Source organism: Athalia rosae, chromosome 2 (genome assembly GCF_917208135.1).
Source record: "Athalia rosae chromosome 2, iyAthRosa1.1, whole genome shotgun sequence".
Taxonomy (NCBI): domain Eukaryota; kingdom Metazoa; phylum Arthropoda; class Insecta; order Hymenoptera; family Athaliidae; genus Athalia; species Athalia rosae.
The window spans coordinates 9,619,891-9,637,446 of NC_064027.1; the positions used below are offsets into that span (position 1 = coordinate 9,619,891).

The 17,556-nt window shown below is 40.3% G+C and overlaps 1 protein-coding gene across 4 annotated transcripts in view; it reads right to left on the reverse strand.

The window, feature by feature from the left end:
- The window catches only part of LOC105684460 (beta-1,4-glucuronyltransferase 1), a 38,902-nt gene extending 22,781 nt beyond the window's left edge, over positions 1–16,121 (reverse strand). The window contains exons 1-2 of one of the 4 annotated variants that reach the window (XM_048651210.1): positions 15,843–16,121; positions 4,996–5,078 (exon numbers count right to left, since the gene is read on the reverse strand). The gene's annotated coding sequence lies outside the window, so the exon portion shown is untranslated. Of the gene's footprint in view, positions 1–4,995; positions 5,079–15,584 lie in introns of all 4 variants that reach the window. The other 3 variants (XM_048651208.1, XM_012397828.2, XM_012397810.2) reach the window with 3 other exon arrangements.
- Between the last annotated feature and the right edge of the window lie 1,435 nt (positions 16,122–17,556).

Below are 17,556 nucleotides of genomic sequence, written 5' to 3' on the forward strand. Positions count from 1 at the left end.
CAGAGGGAACTTGGTGTACCAAAATCGATCATTTTATGGATTGAATGGAACAAAAAAAGAGAGGAAAAAAGGCTGACGGAGCGTTGGTGAAATTACGTGCGCTGCGAGAAATGAATTTAAAATAAAAATCTTCGACGTAAGTTTTCTAATTGCAAATCTGCGAGGGAAGCCTTACCAGCCGCCTGGGGTTATTGAGATTTTCCCCGAGGGAAGAGATTCTCTTGGAGTATAGGATCCGCCAAATCAAATTTAGGTGAAGTTATTAACTCGTAGAAGGTCGTTCCGAGCTAGTCGTCGTAGTACTAAAAGCTTAAGATAGTTTTCTTGCAGCGAGACTACTCACTTAGGTAGGTATATATACGTTATTCTATAACCGCGAAATCTCGGCAGGTGATGAATTTTCTAATCACTGGAAACTTGCTTCGTCGCGTTCATCTCAGCAGTTTCCGTTATGCCATGCGAAAAGTAATTTGCCCCAAGTGATTTCCGATCTCACCGAACTTACATTTGTAACACTTTCTCTGACTGGTATAAATTTTACTTCAGACTGACGAACGTACAGACCGATGTTCCTAAAAACTAAAAGGACATCGAGGTCAATTATGACATCTGACGACTATTTTACCTGATCAGAGTTCCGAAACATCCGGCGAATCGGAAGTTCTGACGCAGAATTTTTTCTCTGCACTTTCATGACGAATAAAAAAATAAGTAGTGATCGCGATACAGGCAATTGCTAATTTTTTCATTACGAATATATTGTTAGTACAATTGAACCAAATATACATTCGGCGAAAGTGCGTTCGTGTCTATACGTGTACACAAGTAATCAACTGACCTCGATAGGATTTGTATACCAATATTACATAGCGGCGAGTGACGAATGCTTCATAGTCTCGATAATGATTTGCCGTATTTACTCAAGGTATAAGCACGTACATGTTGAAGTGGAAATCTATGATACCTGTATGGATGTATTTACGTAAAAACGAGAGCGGAGGTCGTGGCTATGTTACTGCAAAATTTTCGCCTCGATGAATTGTAATTGTAAGTTCCCTTAGCTGCATTTACATCTACCGCGCGCGACCTTCCAGAGTTCAACACTGTCGCTATATTGTACGTATACCGTGTGTCCTAGCGTTTACACGACAGTGTATCTAGTTGCCTGCTATTATGCGTCACCTTGCCAGTAGCGCCAAGTTCATTCGCGGACCTTATTTTGACTCACTGATATAGCGTGAACCAGACACACCGCGGTGTGAACGCTGGAACACGCGGTACATGTATATGTACGATATAGCTGAGCCGGGTGAAGGACATTTCCGTTCCGTTATTAGGGCAAACCTGGCGCCTTTATACCTTTGCAGTCAGTCGCCGATCTTTCTAGCCTCATCTTGTGATTTCAGCGGAGATCTTGGCATTTTAACGTATCACGTGACGCACTGCAGTGTCTGGCGCCTAGCCGAGTAATTTAGTTTTGAGTGAAAACCAATAATTCTATATGACCACAACCCGATTTCTTCCTTTTTGTCACCTGGTCGCATTCCGCACCGGATATTGCCCGAGCGTAACCTTTCAGATTCTCTTCGTTGAGATGCATTGTGTTTGTTTGATCACCGGTTTTTCTGAACGGAAAAAATGTTGATTTTTGACCCCGAAATCCAAAAAAAAATGCAAGAGGTACCCCTTTGGATCATTTTGATTTTCGGGCCAAAAATTAAGTATTTTTGAAATCGATTGTATGACATTTTTCTTACGTATTTGAACTTCAGGAACACGAATCCGTTGAGTAAATTGAGCTACGAATTTTTCCCATCGAGATATCTCGATTTTTCGGCTCTAAAAAGCGAAAAATTGGCGATAACTCGATCAATTCGATGAATAGGCCAAATTGACTTTCAGATTCGGATTTCTGAGATTAAAATACATGAGAATAGCTTATGAACCCGGATAAGAAAAAATGTTAATAATTGCACGACATGCCTGAGGAGAAGGGAACATTTTTCCAACTTGGGTCGATGAAAAGTTCATCGTGCGGAGACTTTCCTAGTCGATCGATAAACAAAAAAACCCACTCAACCGTTGATAATTCGAAGACTAGGAACGACTGAGGTCAAAGTATTATAAAGACCATTCGAAACTGATAAATTTAGAACATCAAGATCGATAACGTGAAATTTCGAAATTTCAGCGTCTAATAACTCTGAATATAAATGAGGAAGGAGCTTCTGTGTCAATATGTAGAGTCTATTCAAATATATGGCCTCACTTTTTGGCCTTGAATTGCAATTAGCAGGGATGAGTTAAAAAAAATTGCCGTAATTTGCGTTACATATTCTCGAGTAGTAGTACACGCATTATACGAGCACACAAATAATACAGAACGTACATAAAAAAACATACTTTGGACCGAATTTTTAGTATTTCGGGGAAAACATTAACAACTCAAACGGTGAAATTGGGTGAAGACTAGAGGGTGCCACTAGTGAAAAATTAGAACAATGATCTCTTCATTCATACCCTCGACGTAAAATCTAACATTCTGTTACTTCAGCAGCACCCTTTCGCCTTATTCGATTTTGATATAGGTACATGCGAGGGTACATTTGATCGGCAAGAATTCTCGATCGATTGAACGTTACGCGCGAGTAATGAGTTGTTCTCAAGAATCGACTTGAATATCCAGAATTTCAAACTTTCAGACCAAGTGATTTGGGTTTGACACTCGACTATTCATTAAAAATAGAGCGTCGCGTGAGAGTCTACTTTATAACGTAGCTGAAGTAGATGAATTTAGTTTAGTTTAGCTGGTATAACGAACGGTATAATCGTCAGACTTGAGATGAAAGAAAATGACGACCTTGAAACAAAAGCTGTTGATAGCAGTAGGTTCTTGGTAATGTACAGACTCAACGTCATTCATTGTATTTCTTTTCGTTGAAATATAATTTTTATCCCATGTTTCTTCCGAGCCCGTAATGTTCTACTTGTATGTACTTCCAAACTTGATCCTGAACAGACCATATCCTTTGTTTACGTCTCTGGCATCTCTTGACTGAAAACCACTTGAAAACACGAATCTTTTATTACCTATTTCCCATCCATCTGCATTGCAGCTGTACGGTTCAACGTCACACCGACAAAATTTCCACTCGAAAATCTGTCTCCTCGCTAATTTTTCATATTAGTTCATTTTAAAACTGAGAGCTTCCCCCAAAAGTATTTACCCAGATATTTCATCTCGATTCAAAAAAGAATAAGATTGACCTTTCAAGGGGATGATAAAAGGCTTACGAATTTCATTCAGAAGTCGAAGTTACCGTATCCCTAAAGTTTGTCAGCCCGAAAGTCTTTTTTCCACGCAAAACTTGTGTCAGTGAGACCGATCTACAATCAGTGGCGAAGGACGTCGCGTAAAACTCGGTGTCACGTGGCCACTACATCTTTATCAGTAAGTGAAATTTTTATACCGGTTTTTGATAAAAAAATGGAGATATCTACCGAGATAAGCTTGCAATAGAAGTATAAAAATATCAAACGATGACTCAAAGGCAGGAGGAGATGTGATAAAATGATTACTCGTCGGCCGTCTAATACCGCGTCGCGTCAAAGTTTCGCAATATGTTGAGCTAGTGTCTGTGTTATATTGTGTTTATATAGATAAATCACAGTCTTAACAAGCAATTGAGAAGACTTTGATAACGCTTGAGTGGAGTTCCTTCCTTTCTGTTTCCAGATATAAAACCACAAAGGTTTTCCGTAAAAGCGTGAAGAGCGTAAAATTTCACAGCGACTTTTGCGACGAATTGAGACTTGGCGGAGATATCTTTCGTTTTTATAAATAGCAAAGCCCGTGCCACGCTCTTCGAACGCAGACGCGATACAGACAAAATACAGGGAGGAATATTCACATCGTATTCGTTCATCGGCACGAAGGCGTATCGTATTCGTGCGTCGCGGACCTCGTACAACAAAATTGGCAGACCTACGTTGTCTCACGACATTCTATAGTCTCGTAATACTCTCTTTGAATAAATTATCACCACCTCACGAAACCGCGAACTCTTGTATGTATGCCCGCCTAGTTCTGAAGAATATTTAAAACCGAATGACATATATTATGAGCGGCGGACCACCCATATCACCGAGTCACGTAAAAATTTATATTATACATACAATATGTAAATATGGATTTTGTCGATCGATAGAATTTTCGACAATTCCATGCGAGTCTTGCGGAGCTGTCAAAATTACGTAATCTCCGATCGATTTACCTGATGCGTATGTACGTGCATACATATACTTATGCTATAGCAAGTGCGTGGTACTTATATTCGACTTCCAACGATCGCATGAAATATGAAAAATTCATCGTCCAACAACAAGCGGTTGTACTTCACGTTACAAGTCATACCTACGTTATAAGTTTTGGCTCACTTCATAATCTATGCCATTTTTTGCCCTTGCCACGTACCGCGCAGGGTTGTGGCGCTCCTTTTTTTCAACGTTCCTTCATTTCGACCAACACCGAGATGGAATCAGAGTGTTGGTACAACGTAGTACATAGATGTGGGAAAGAAAATAATAATTACTTCTACCGCAGCGACTGTAGCTCACGTAAATTGTAATGACCCTGCCACCCGTGCCGTTGTCGAATCCAGATATCGCGTGTTGCTAAAATTATTATCATAAATCGAGTCCCCTGCGCCAAGGGATTGGGAGTGTCTTGAATTACTTGATTTCACTTTCTCGTCACGCAGCCCCGCGACAATCCATACCTCCGACCAGCACAGTTTCCCCGATATAAAAAAGAAGCCCCGATTTTTATTTTTTCACACCGCCATTTGACGACTCAATCGACCATCTCGATAGAGGAAATAAAAGAACTGACGGTGGTGATGAAGGAATCCGTCGGCTACTAACTCTTGGGAGATATTTTCGTATATCTTAATAATATAAATAAAATACAGATAGTTTTCAGATTACGCAGCTTACCCCTTTTTTTTTGAAAAAAATTCCATAGAGTTTCGGTCCGTTTCTCTTTCCTTAGTTTTTTATTTTTTTGTTACTTTTCATTTCTGAAACAGAAAAAATCGTAGTCACATTAACATTGAATCGTTAATGCATACGGTAGTCTGTACGTCAATTATCGGATGAATCTTAAATGATATAATTGACGAATCAATAACGAGTGCATATCCGTGATTGCGGATTAATTAGCGAGTGGAATGAAAACGGAGATCTTGAAATTATAAATTTTTAATCCATTAGACCAACACCGAGTATGCCGTATGTATTGAAATATTATCGTGACAATTCTAACGTGCGGTAGATTGTCGCCAATGAATACGACATTGAATGAGAGTGTTATGTACGGTACGGTACATAGAGGTATCATATCGCCAGTTTTTCACATCGATCGTGAGCAAAATCAGTCGCATATAGGTGTACGATGAATATAAATGTATGCAACGACATTCAATTGATTTCCGACTGCAGATTCCACGATTTTCCCGCAGTTATCGAATGGCCAATTTCAGTAGTTAGTATCGTCTCCTTTCGAAATAGTTTCTAAGACCGTTGAATAGATCCGGCATGAACGGCGACATTTCCCTGTGAAACTTACACCGTCTTCCAATCGAAGATACTACGAAAGGAAATCCGATTTCTCCCAATTATGAGTGATATACCTACTTGTTATTCATTTAGTTTCTGCGTCATTCGACAAACTACATTTATCACCTAATGTAGGTATAGCGTCGTTTCATGAGTTTACGAAAATTAAAAAATACTATCAATCATCATTTGGAAGAGAACATCGTATCGATTTGCCGATAAAAATCGGTCGCGAGGGATATAAACTGACGATAGCGTAATGCTATCGATCGAACGATAGCAAACGAACGCGAAAAAGAGAAAAACTCCGCACGTATTTGAGTAAAAAAATCTTGCGAGGTACAGTATAAATACGAACGTGACAACGGGGAAGAAAACTCGCATTACTCAGAACTCGACTGGTTCTCTAATCGTGTGTTAAACAGGTTATATTATTCTTGCTTTCGAACTGCTGCACCGAATGATTCACTGCGATCATCGAGCCGATTAAAACACAATTGCCTTAATCGATCGTATTGGCTTTGTACCATAAGTCGTGAAATCCACACCGCTGCGGCTTTGTAAATCACGTCCCCTTATTCGTCAAGCAGAGGCATTTATTGTGCATCAAATGAGTACAAGTACTACCTACACCTGTTAATGTTTGCTACAGATCATCTATTTTTTCGTTGCTCGTTTTTGTCGATTTGACATAACGCTGTGTAGAGGTATAATTTTTTCGTGTAAATTACAGCGCTCCATTTAAATTCTCATCAAATCATCGAGCAATGAGCACCGTCTAATGTAACGTACACGATATACGCGGCTATGTACTTCTGTATCTGTATGTTCATGTATATTGATACAGAACATATCTACGTTGTTCATACACAGCTTTATTGGCGAATCATGTTTTATCAATCCAAACAATGCGCGCCTCGTGTCGTATATTCTACATATTTTCCATCTCGTAAAGCAATGCTATGAAAACATAGGGACGCGGTAAAATAACATTGTAACTCCAATTCACAGCTGAAAAAATCGTGATGTTAATTTTTGTCATCATTAAATATGTGTGTCATAAAATATGATACAATACTAATCATCGCGCCGCTTTCGACCGCCAAATCCGTGCGAATTATATTCTCCCCTTGTGATTGGACCTGCGCCTCTGTCAAGTAACAAATTTTTCTTCCAAACGAGTACGAACATGCGATTTGCGACATTTTCTAGAATAATTTCGTTCAACTGCAGGGGAGAATTTTCCTCAATTCGCAATGTTCTTATCACGATAAAACAAGGTTTGCAATGGACGCGTGTAACCACAATATGTGATAGGACGCGGATGAAAACGAACCATGAGAGATCCCAGCCACTGTGGTAACAACGTCGCACAAATTTTTTCATTGTTATCGTTGAAACAACAATCAAAAACCATACCAGTTTACTTAAACATATGTTCAAATATGCGTGTACGCACGGAGTGACGCGGTGACGTACAAATTCGAGATATAACGACATGAATTGAAAATCTCACGTATCGCGTTCCAACACTACTAGCTAGTGTAAACGCTAGACGAAATTCATTTCAAGGTTTCGGGACAATTTAAATCTGCATCGTGTAACACATGAGATAAAAGATGAGGCGAAACAGCGTTACGTTATTAAATTCTCATTCACGGAAGGTCGTAAAATATTCGGAGTTCAATAATGCAATAATCTTTTTTTACGAAAGTATATACATGTGTACATACTTTTACAATTACGTAGCTGAATACCTTGAACATCGTCCGATTCATAGATAAAACGTGCGCGGGATGCCATTTTTCGTCTATAATATTGATTATACATCAACTGCGTGTCTAACATTTCAATTCCACGAAAAGATGAAACGAAAGACAATTGACTCGTATCGGTTAGAAGTCAGGTTTAACAACCGCCCTCTCAAACTCATGAACGATAGAAGTTATTTCTATAATCACGATATCGAATAGTCGGTATAGCTTATAGTAATTCAACATCATACGATATTACGGTATAAACTGTTCAACTTATCAAAGATATAACAAGAAATATACCTGTGTTGAAATACTGATATAATAAACTCGTTTTCTTATCTCCTCTGTTCTGTCCGCAGGTTTCCCGGATATGCGGCTTACCGACCAAAATATAAGTTCCTCAGAGATAAGTAAGAGGTTTCCGGGAGATTCCTCAGAATTATCCCGTTGGAAAATTTCAAAAATATTAAAAAACTTGGCGCCCAAGTGCAACTTTTCACCGACATCCGTGGTTTTACACAAGAAATTCACTACATTGTAGCGACGCGAGGTGCGGGGAGATGTGAGAATGCAGGGACGCTGTAGCGACTGGGTCGCCCGTTTGACGTCTATAATATCCTGAAACGTCGATGACGATTACCGAAAATTCGGCAATACGAGCCATTTTCTGTTCACGGCGTCGGAAGCTCACGTAGATCCGTTTTGCTTGAACCATTCCAGAGATCGCTTCTTTGTACTTCGGTGCATTTGAGCGTCATGTTTCTCAATATTTTCAAAATCTTCTAACGGGATCGTTTTCAAAAATCTTCCAGAAACCTTCTTGAATTTCTTCAGATATTTTGAATGCTTCTCTAACAAGTGGCGCCAAAATAACGTCGATCAATCACGTAGGCATTCGGATTTCAAACCAAATTACATCTCTGAAAGGAGAAATAACGTGGGAGTGTTTTGAAATAAATTCGGAAGTAGTCGTACGCACGGGTGCGGGGCTCGTTGACATCCGAAGATTACATCATACGAAACTAAAATTTTATGCTAGATTATTTCGTGGTGTTGTGTAATTCGTCGAAGACAATGGACGATCTTCCCAAAAAATAAGTGGTAGGATTACGAGTGACTACTGCCTCGAGAATCTGAGAAACTGGAACGTTCAAAGTGTATGAGGTTGTGGGTAGGACGGTAAAGAGAATAAAATAAGTAACAATTGTGTGAAAAAGCTATACATTGTAATATCGAGGCACGAGCGAAGATCGAAAACTCTTTCACCGCCTATCCCTACTAATTTCTCATGCAAATCAGTACGTGGTAGGTATTTTAGGTAACATACAGTTGCGAACTACATAGCGATTGAGCCGATTTTACGCGCATCGCGGAGTTACGTAAAAGGAATATGAGTGAAACTTAGATGCGGGTTGTCTGCATACTCACTATATGTATTTCAGTTCGTTAGTCCGGCTTCATAAAACCTGAACTAGCGTTCTCGAAGAATTATGAATGTTCATTTGAAAAACCATAGAGCTATACTGACTTGATTTTAAAGCGGAGCTATCGAGAAATAAATCTAATAGGTAAAATTCGAACATATTTCCATGTATAATTCTCTCAAATAATAATCAGCGTTTGAATTATGTAATTCAGGCATCGTTCGCATAATTTATCTATTGTTATGTATATGGTACTTATAACACACGCACCAATTAAACGAATGAGAACAGGAATTTGGTTATAAAACTTATAGTGTGTAAAAACTGACGCGAAAAGAAATGTGTTTCGCGGTTACGACGAGCCTATATGGACTCGTGAAAATTTATCTCACAATCGATTGATTCTCCCGAGATTTCGACACTCGTCGCGCAAATTTCAAAACAGGAAGTCTCGCTATTAGTGCTTCTTTACTGCACCTTCACTTATCGTTAGTTATAGTCGTTGCTAAATTATAGCGTTATAACGAGAAGTAGGATAGAAACGGGCGTCAGAGCGTGTGGCACTCGCGCGTGGTCTATAACATACGCATGACGCGCGATATAATACAATATATGAAGAGGTAATTATTGCCCTCGTGTTATATCGGGGAAATAGATAATACGAGCACATTTTCGAACAACTACAGTAATTCCGTTGGTAAACACAGCTGAAACGAATGATTTGCCTCTCGTGTTTTTTAAACGCATAATTGATTGATAATCGGCCGGAAACCGAACAATCGACGTACGCGTATCCCGATTTTAGTTAAGAAAGTGAAAGAAAATTTATTCTTCATCAATAATGGAAATGGAGAAGAAAATGATCGACAAGGACAAATTTTGCCGCCTGCATGGTCGGGATAAATATTAGCGAAACTTAAAATGACGAGTTTTTTTTTTTCGACGACGGATTGTATTAGATCTTTGATAGACGGGGGAAACGAAAGGAACGAAACGTACGTGTTGCTTTAGAGATATTTAAAGTGACTTCGAAGTTAATTGCGATAAAATTCCGAAGTTGTTTTTAGAGCGTGAAGAAAACGAAAACACTCGTAAAGTTGAATTAATAAAAATTGAAGGATTAATAAAAGAGAGTAGTTGCGCATATTTTGATAGACGAAACGGTCCGATGATTGCTAACAAAATAACATTCGCGCCGGCCTAACTAGCGTCAATCGCACCTCGTCAAATTCCTATCATAAACAATAAGTTACAATGTTGCGTCTCACTGAATCTTCCAGACGATCAAATATCTCGCAAGAGTTTACGTATGTACACATGTATAAGATAAAATATGATAAACACGATAGGCGTTTCAACGATATTGCGAGCTTACCAAATCGACGAGACAAGACATGGATAATAAGACAGAAAGCGGAAGGTGAAGAAAGCAATTAGAAAGATTAGGAAATTAGCTGAAAAGCGCTTAAGTATTTCCTAAATTATTAGTATTTCCGAAAATTTGGATGCACTTTCGCCCACACACAATTTTGAATGAGAATCAGAAAGAATCAATTCAATGTAATCAGTGGTCGGCGAGATGAGATCTCATAATTTTATCGACCTCGGTCTCGTCGTTCGGGTCTCAACATTCGAATCTATGACCATGCAGAAGGTAGATAGAAGGACCTCGGCGGGTAGGTCAGACAAATATGTGGTCTCCATATTTCAATTCAACGAGGTAACAAATTAGTTCTTGCCTAGTGTCCGTAGACAGCGCTGCGACAATAAATACTATCTAGCAGATCGGTTCTTGCGATGTTTGGTCGAAATCCTTCGTTGCAGTTACCAAATTCATTTCCAACAATGTGCACGAGTGCTGTGAATACTAGAAAAAAGAGACGATTCGGATAAATATGAAACGAAAAATGACGTTGCTTTCCAAATTCCGATAACCGTAATTGAAAAATAGTCAAATTATACCGGCAGCGAGGGGAAAAACTTTGTGAAAAACGTACCTAATTCCGATAGATAAGTACGTTCCTGGACCTTTCCAACGTGTCGAAGATAGTCTCGGAAACAGCGACGTTCCAACGACCGGCAACCGGTTTAATCGCACGACTCATGGAACTTGATACATGCAGAGGGATGTAGCGGTGATTCCGTCTGTGTGTACGCGTAAGTACGAGGGGGCACACGTTTTATCATCAGGGACTCTCAACCATGCGAAATAATTCGCACAACTGGTACACAGTCCGATGTTTGCCCGATTTGGAGTGTCCGAAAATTACAAAAAAAAAAACGTAGAACTGCAGTTATACCTTACGTACGTGGGAGAAACGAAACGCGTAGCATACGTTAGCGCGCATGGAACATTAATGTGTACGTACGTAAACAGGTTCGACACTTACAATTAGTCTCATTCATCTAACAATAACCGTATAAGAAACACTTGACGCGATAAACAAGAGCACGTCTTATAACTCTCTGCACTCTAGACTCTCGTCTCATGGAACGTGAAAGGCAGCGCTGCAAATCTACGTTGAGGAGAATTTTGAAAAGGAAAAATTTCAAACGAATCGTGAACGTATCAGCGATTCATTCGTACAAACTTGCGTGATCTGTCTAACGTGCGATAGAATTATTCCCGCAGTCACTTGGCAAATGCAGTTATCAACAGATTACGACAAAAAAACGGAGTAATGAAACTACAGCATACGTCTAAGTTGTACAACGAACTGAAGGCTAATAAAAGGTACAAACTGAATTTTTCATTAACCTAATTTCTGTAGCTGACATTCGTCGAATTAATTTTGATAATGCTCTACCTCCGGGGTCATTAAATAGGGGGCTTATATCAGTACAATGTCTAGGGTTCATTTGCTTCTGTATACCTGTATACAAAACGGATGTACTTCTGTACAGCAACTGGTAGTAATATAGGGTAAAATGGTTTTTACTACAGTACATATGGCTCGGTCCACGTGAAACGTACATCGTCAAAAAATTCGGTATTTGGTGAAACCTTCAAGTGTTGAAGTCAAATTGTAGATCTCTCGGATTTAATGATTCCGATCTACGGTGGTTAAGAACCGCGTGAAGAAAATATCGGTGATTCTTAGCCATATCGCTACAGGATACTACTCGGGATCGGTCTCATTCAAGGATGAGATCGCATGACGACAAATCGTCGGCGGCGCTACCACGGACACGAAACTGCTACACCATCCCAGTCATCTAAAGTCCTTTTCGCGTTATTCATAGCCTACATCAACCCTAAGTTCATCTATGTCATACCATCTGGCGAAGTAGTTTAGAATGAAGATTGATTTATCGATTCATCGCGTATCGTAATAAATGCAATATATGCAGATCGTACTACGGTCAACACTATAGTCGATTGTTATCGTTCCTATATCGCATTGTACAGCAATAGAGGTTCGATAAAAGGGGCTGGCAGTTACGTACCATTGATGTTATCATCTAATGAAAAGCTTTTTGCCTACGCGGTAGAACAATGCTTCAAGATCATTGGGTAATGCGATGCTGAATATGATTAGTGCAAACTACGTTCTGCCTGATCGCATGATTATTGGGAAAACGCTGTTTTTATCCTACACCAATTTTCGCACCGGCATAGATACGGTTCGGACATGCATGTGGGTATTATTGGCATCCATCGTGTTGGAAGTCACGCGCGGCGTTTCCGATGATAGAATTAACGTCTGTCTTCCTCGTCTCGAGGTCACGTATGTACGGTGTACGCCGTACAACTTCGCTGGAGTGATTAACCTGCGCAACGATCGGGAAGGTCACCGCGATTGATCACCAATCGTGCTGATCCACGCACTCGAACTTGGCTTGGATGCTTCTCTGTGACACCCGAATAACCGGGGGTCACCTTCGTTTTCATCGCAGGGAAGAAACTTTCGTGTAAACGCTATGAATTTTCCTGCAGCAAAAATTGTTAGAGGACTCAAAGCGAATGTTTGAAAACGACCACCCGGTAGAACAAACTTGAACCTGGTGGTAGGTACTCGGTGGATTTCTATATGACTCATGACTTGACTTTGGTATATGTACAGTTGACTCGGCTGCAGTCCGTGGGGCAGTACAACGTTATATGTGCGGCAGACCAACGGTGTATGCACACCATGGGACGAGGTCCCTTTTCGCAAGGTCTTCCCACGATGCACGCGTACTACGTGAGAAGTTGGGTCAGACGAGGGAGTGAGGCATAGAGTATACAAGCGGTATATTGGTACGCCTGTATACATATATCCTCGATGCATATTGCACGAACGCTGCAGTGCATAGGTAACACGTATATATCCGATTTGACGACACACTGGCAGTTGCGGAATGAAATGAATATTACAGAGATTTCATATCGGAGCAAACCGAACGTACGTCGTTTTATAAAACAATATTCGACCGATCGCAAAACAATATACTCTGAATGTTTCACATCTGCTATCGGCGCAGATGGATGATGTAGGTACGTCAATAATATCGAACAATGTGTTCTGGCACTTCCATGGTGAAACATGAAAAATTAATGAGGCCAAAGAATACATCACTCGTTATTGCGTCTGTTATAATCAATTGACGCGATCGTACTCGAACACCTAATTCTGGGCGAGCTTTCAAGATGATCAATTGAGAGCGATATATATCTGCCTCTATTTGTATATCGAGGAGATATCGTGTGTCAAAGGCACGTGATTGTAACCAAATCGTACGGAGAGAGGGCACGTGGTTTTATCGTTCAGTCGACGAATGGTGGTGGCCTTACTACACCTAGTTGTGTAGCGGCAGGCCATAGCCGGCGGCAACTTTGAGAGCCGAACCAATTAAGACGAGGAAACGGCAATCGCTTTGCAAAGGTGAGAATTATCGAGCTGATCGAGTAACTCTCGTTAAACAATTCGCAACGTATGAAAATGTCGCTCCTACACAGAGCTTCAAACCCACTCATCGTGCTCCGAAAATTCATGTACGTACAGTGACGCACAGATGTAATCGGGAGTTTTATATTTCCAAATGACATACGTACACGAATTATTTGGAATGGTTCAATCATCATCCACATCCAATCGTTCAATGTTACGAACTTCGAATTTTTATATCCGATTCGATTGTATTTCAACAATTGTACTCTCGACGGTACGACGATTGGTACATCAAGACTGAAGGGAAACCAGACCATAAATATGACCAGATATTCTTGCGACTGGACGCTGTAAGGATTACCTGAATCACTTTATCGTCTGGGCACAAGATTGTATTCAACCTGCGGTACATTCTGGTCAGGTACAACGTTGGATATAATTGAATTCGAAAAATTGGATGCCCTGCGGAGTCTTCAGTCGTTTTGTTGACCACCGCACGTGTAACGTCCTGTTCAATATGAACAGTAACTCCTCGATAAACTCGTTATGATCGGAGATCTTTCGGAAGTCAGATTTTCTGCTCTGCACTCGCAATACTGGCCAGAGGTCATATTAACCCTGTCTGACGATTGAGCCGAACTAAGAATACAAGGGATTTAGCAGCCGTTTCAAATGAAACAACACCCGGAAACCGAAAATTGAGGAAACGTTCTGGAGAGTGTATTCATTGAATAGCACCAATCAATCACATTGAACATTCTACCGAAGTTTTTGAGAATTACGCGAATTTCAAAGCGTAAGCATCCGCCATTTTGAACCCGTAAGTGTTGCAGATCTAAAAATCACATGAAAATCCGCTAAGTGTTGGTAGGTACAGAGTACGACACATAGAGTTGCAATGGACTGGTACAGAAAGCATTTGAGCGATTATGATTGACATAGTTCCATTTTTAGTTCTTCATCCCACCCGTCTGGGGAAGTACTTTCTCCTCACGTTCGATTTCATATCCAGTGTCATGAATTCATGATCCGCTATAATTTCGAATATCAAAAACTATCGTCACTCGTCATTCGTGCTCGTTGGATACGTTGCACGTGCTCAGAATGGGCATATCAGGTATTTCAATATCAACTATTCACTGCGTTCAAATCACTTTGGATAAGTTCTCTTCTAAATGATCTTGAGTTCCATTAAACTTATTAAGTTTGGATCATTTTCATGCGGAGAAAATTTTGCACGTATAATCGATACTGACACACAGGTGCCAAAACATTCATCAACAACTGTAACTATGATGTATATCTCCCAACTTCTTATACACGTGGAAGCATCGCGCAGGGTTCTCAGCGCTTGGTAATCAGGATTTCTTGTGACAAGAGCGTACAACATTGACACTAACAGAATGCCAAACCACGTCATGCTCGACTAAGTTCTACATATTGATAAACTAATTTCCGACATGATTCCTCCGCTTCGTTCCCACTGGGAAAAAAAAACATCGCCACCAAAACCAATCAACTGTTCAGAAATCAATCCGACATCGCAAACAAAGATGATGAGTGTTAACTACGCATTTGAGAAGATCCAAAAACATTTGGTATATTGAAGATACAACGATCGCAGCTTGAAAAAACTCAGAGCCGTTAGGTAGACCTTTAACGTCTGTTCGTATACATCTACATATGAGCCGGAAGTGAGGCATCTGAACAGAATGAAGGCATTAAAATTGTTCGCTATGGAACCGGTATCAGCAGTTTGTTAACTCGAACCCCAACGACATAAGACTTGGCCTGGACCGCATTGAAAGATAAATTGATAAAGATCATGCAAAAGATGTAGGTGTGGATCGTAAGGGACTTGGGTATGAAAGAAGCACAATAGAACGGCTTTTATGGATAAAATGTTTTGTAATTACCTTATCCAATAACTCCTTAGGTTAACCAGGTAAGCCTAATCCATATTATTGAACTAAGACCCAGTGAAATGAGAGATTTATAGTCGTCGAATATTAAACACCACAATAAAAAGATGATCTACGATAATTTACACCACATGATACAAAAATAATCGTAAAATAATACTCGAAAAATTCTACTTGTTACAAAATTATTATCACTATCATCGACAGGATGTGCGAATCCACCTTTCAAGAGTCACTCAGCTATCCTCTTACCAATGAACTATAACAGTGTCCTCATTCCCATCAGATTATCTCTACGATCGACTGTCTAACGTATGAACTACCAAGCTGCCACGGTCTGTACAAATCCACGGAGCAAAGTTAACATTTTCGGCTAATTTAAGAGTCAGGGCTCCACCTCCATGAGCTGGTGTGACGATGCTACACAAAAGACAGCGACCGACTGATTTTACTGAACAAACCCTCTGCGTCTACACAGAATACCCTGCCAGATTCGACCAATCAGAATTCTCGCGTCTGTGGTACCATTGCGCAGATTATTGCTGCGCAACCTGGTTATAACTGTGGTATGTTTACCTGACGCGAAGAATCAGTAATTTGAGCGCGGATGAGCTTCGAACCTTGCGAAAACCCGGTCAGCTATACCGATGCCGATTTACAATTAGATCCTGCCAATGACTGGCTACGTCATCGTTCATCGTCACGTATAATCCACTGCGTTTAAACTGCACTACATGCCTAGTAGATTTGTTTGTTCATAACAGTCTTTTGTATTCAGTTGAAAAATTCACTGAGATCATTGCACATCCTCCCTAGGATTTTCGTTTCCAATGTTCTAATTATTTCTGCACAAAGCGACGAATCGTAACTTGTAATCTAATGGTACGTCGTGTCGCAGACAGAAGAGTATTTTTCATTCAGCCGTAGCGGACATCGCCTGCTAAACGATGAAAAATTTCATTGTTGTAACTTAAATGCAACAATAACAACTTCTTAATGGAAAATGGAAACAAGTTTCAACATTTCTAGGATTTTCACAACGAGAAACTCGAAACTCTGTCCCCCTCTTACGGATCTGAATGAAATATCGTGCTCAAGTCTTACCGGTACAGACAATTCCAGCTTTCCTCTCCGACGATGCAGATTGGAATGAGAGTCATGCAAGATAATACTAGAATGCAGGTAGATTTTACTGGAAAGTAGGTATTTGAAGATGGAATATTGGCGTGTGTGCCCAATAGCTGAGCCCTTTATTCTAAACTGATCAGTCCGTCTCACTAACAAGAATTGTATCGGTGGAGTTCGAGGCTTCATCCGAGCCCGAAAAATCACGTATCTCTGTGGGTGCACTTTGAAGCAGCATTTTGACCTCAAAGGAGACCTCGTACTACGTTGCTTCGATCAGAGTCGAGGATCGGTTCGAACCTCGTATAGGCTGACTCTTTATTTTCAGATTAGCTTTCAGAATGGTTCTGCTGGTCCGAGATCCTCGTCGAGATCCAAAGTCGACTTTTTTGAGGAAGGTGTCAACTGTGTTGTCTACGGTCTGAGCAAAACGGATCTACGTGGGCTAAAGATTTGCAGAAAAATATACACTCATAATGCTATAAACAGAAAATTGGTCGTATCGCTGGATTTTCAGTAATTTTCGGCAACCGTAATTGACGTTTCAGAATATTATAGGTAGGCAGGCGACCCAGCCGCCACAGCGTCGCTGCAACTACATTGTAGTGACTCGCGGCAGCGGCTACGCGCTACTACAATGTTGCGCCGCGTCACTACAATGTAGTTGCAGCGACTCTGTGGCGGCTGGGTTGCTTGCTTGCCCATAATATCCTGAAACATCAATTACGATTACCGAAAATTCGACGATGCAACTGATTTCCTGTTCATGGCACAAAAAAGTGTATTTTTTCTACAAATTTTTGTCTTTTGGTTGTAAAATAAACTTGAATAGAAGAAATAC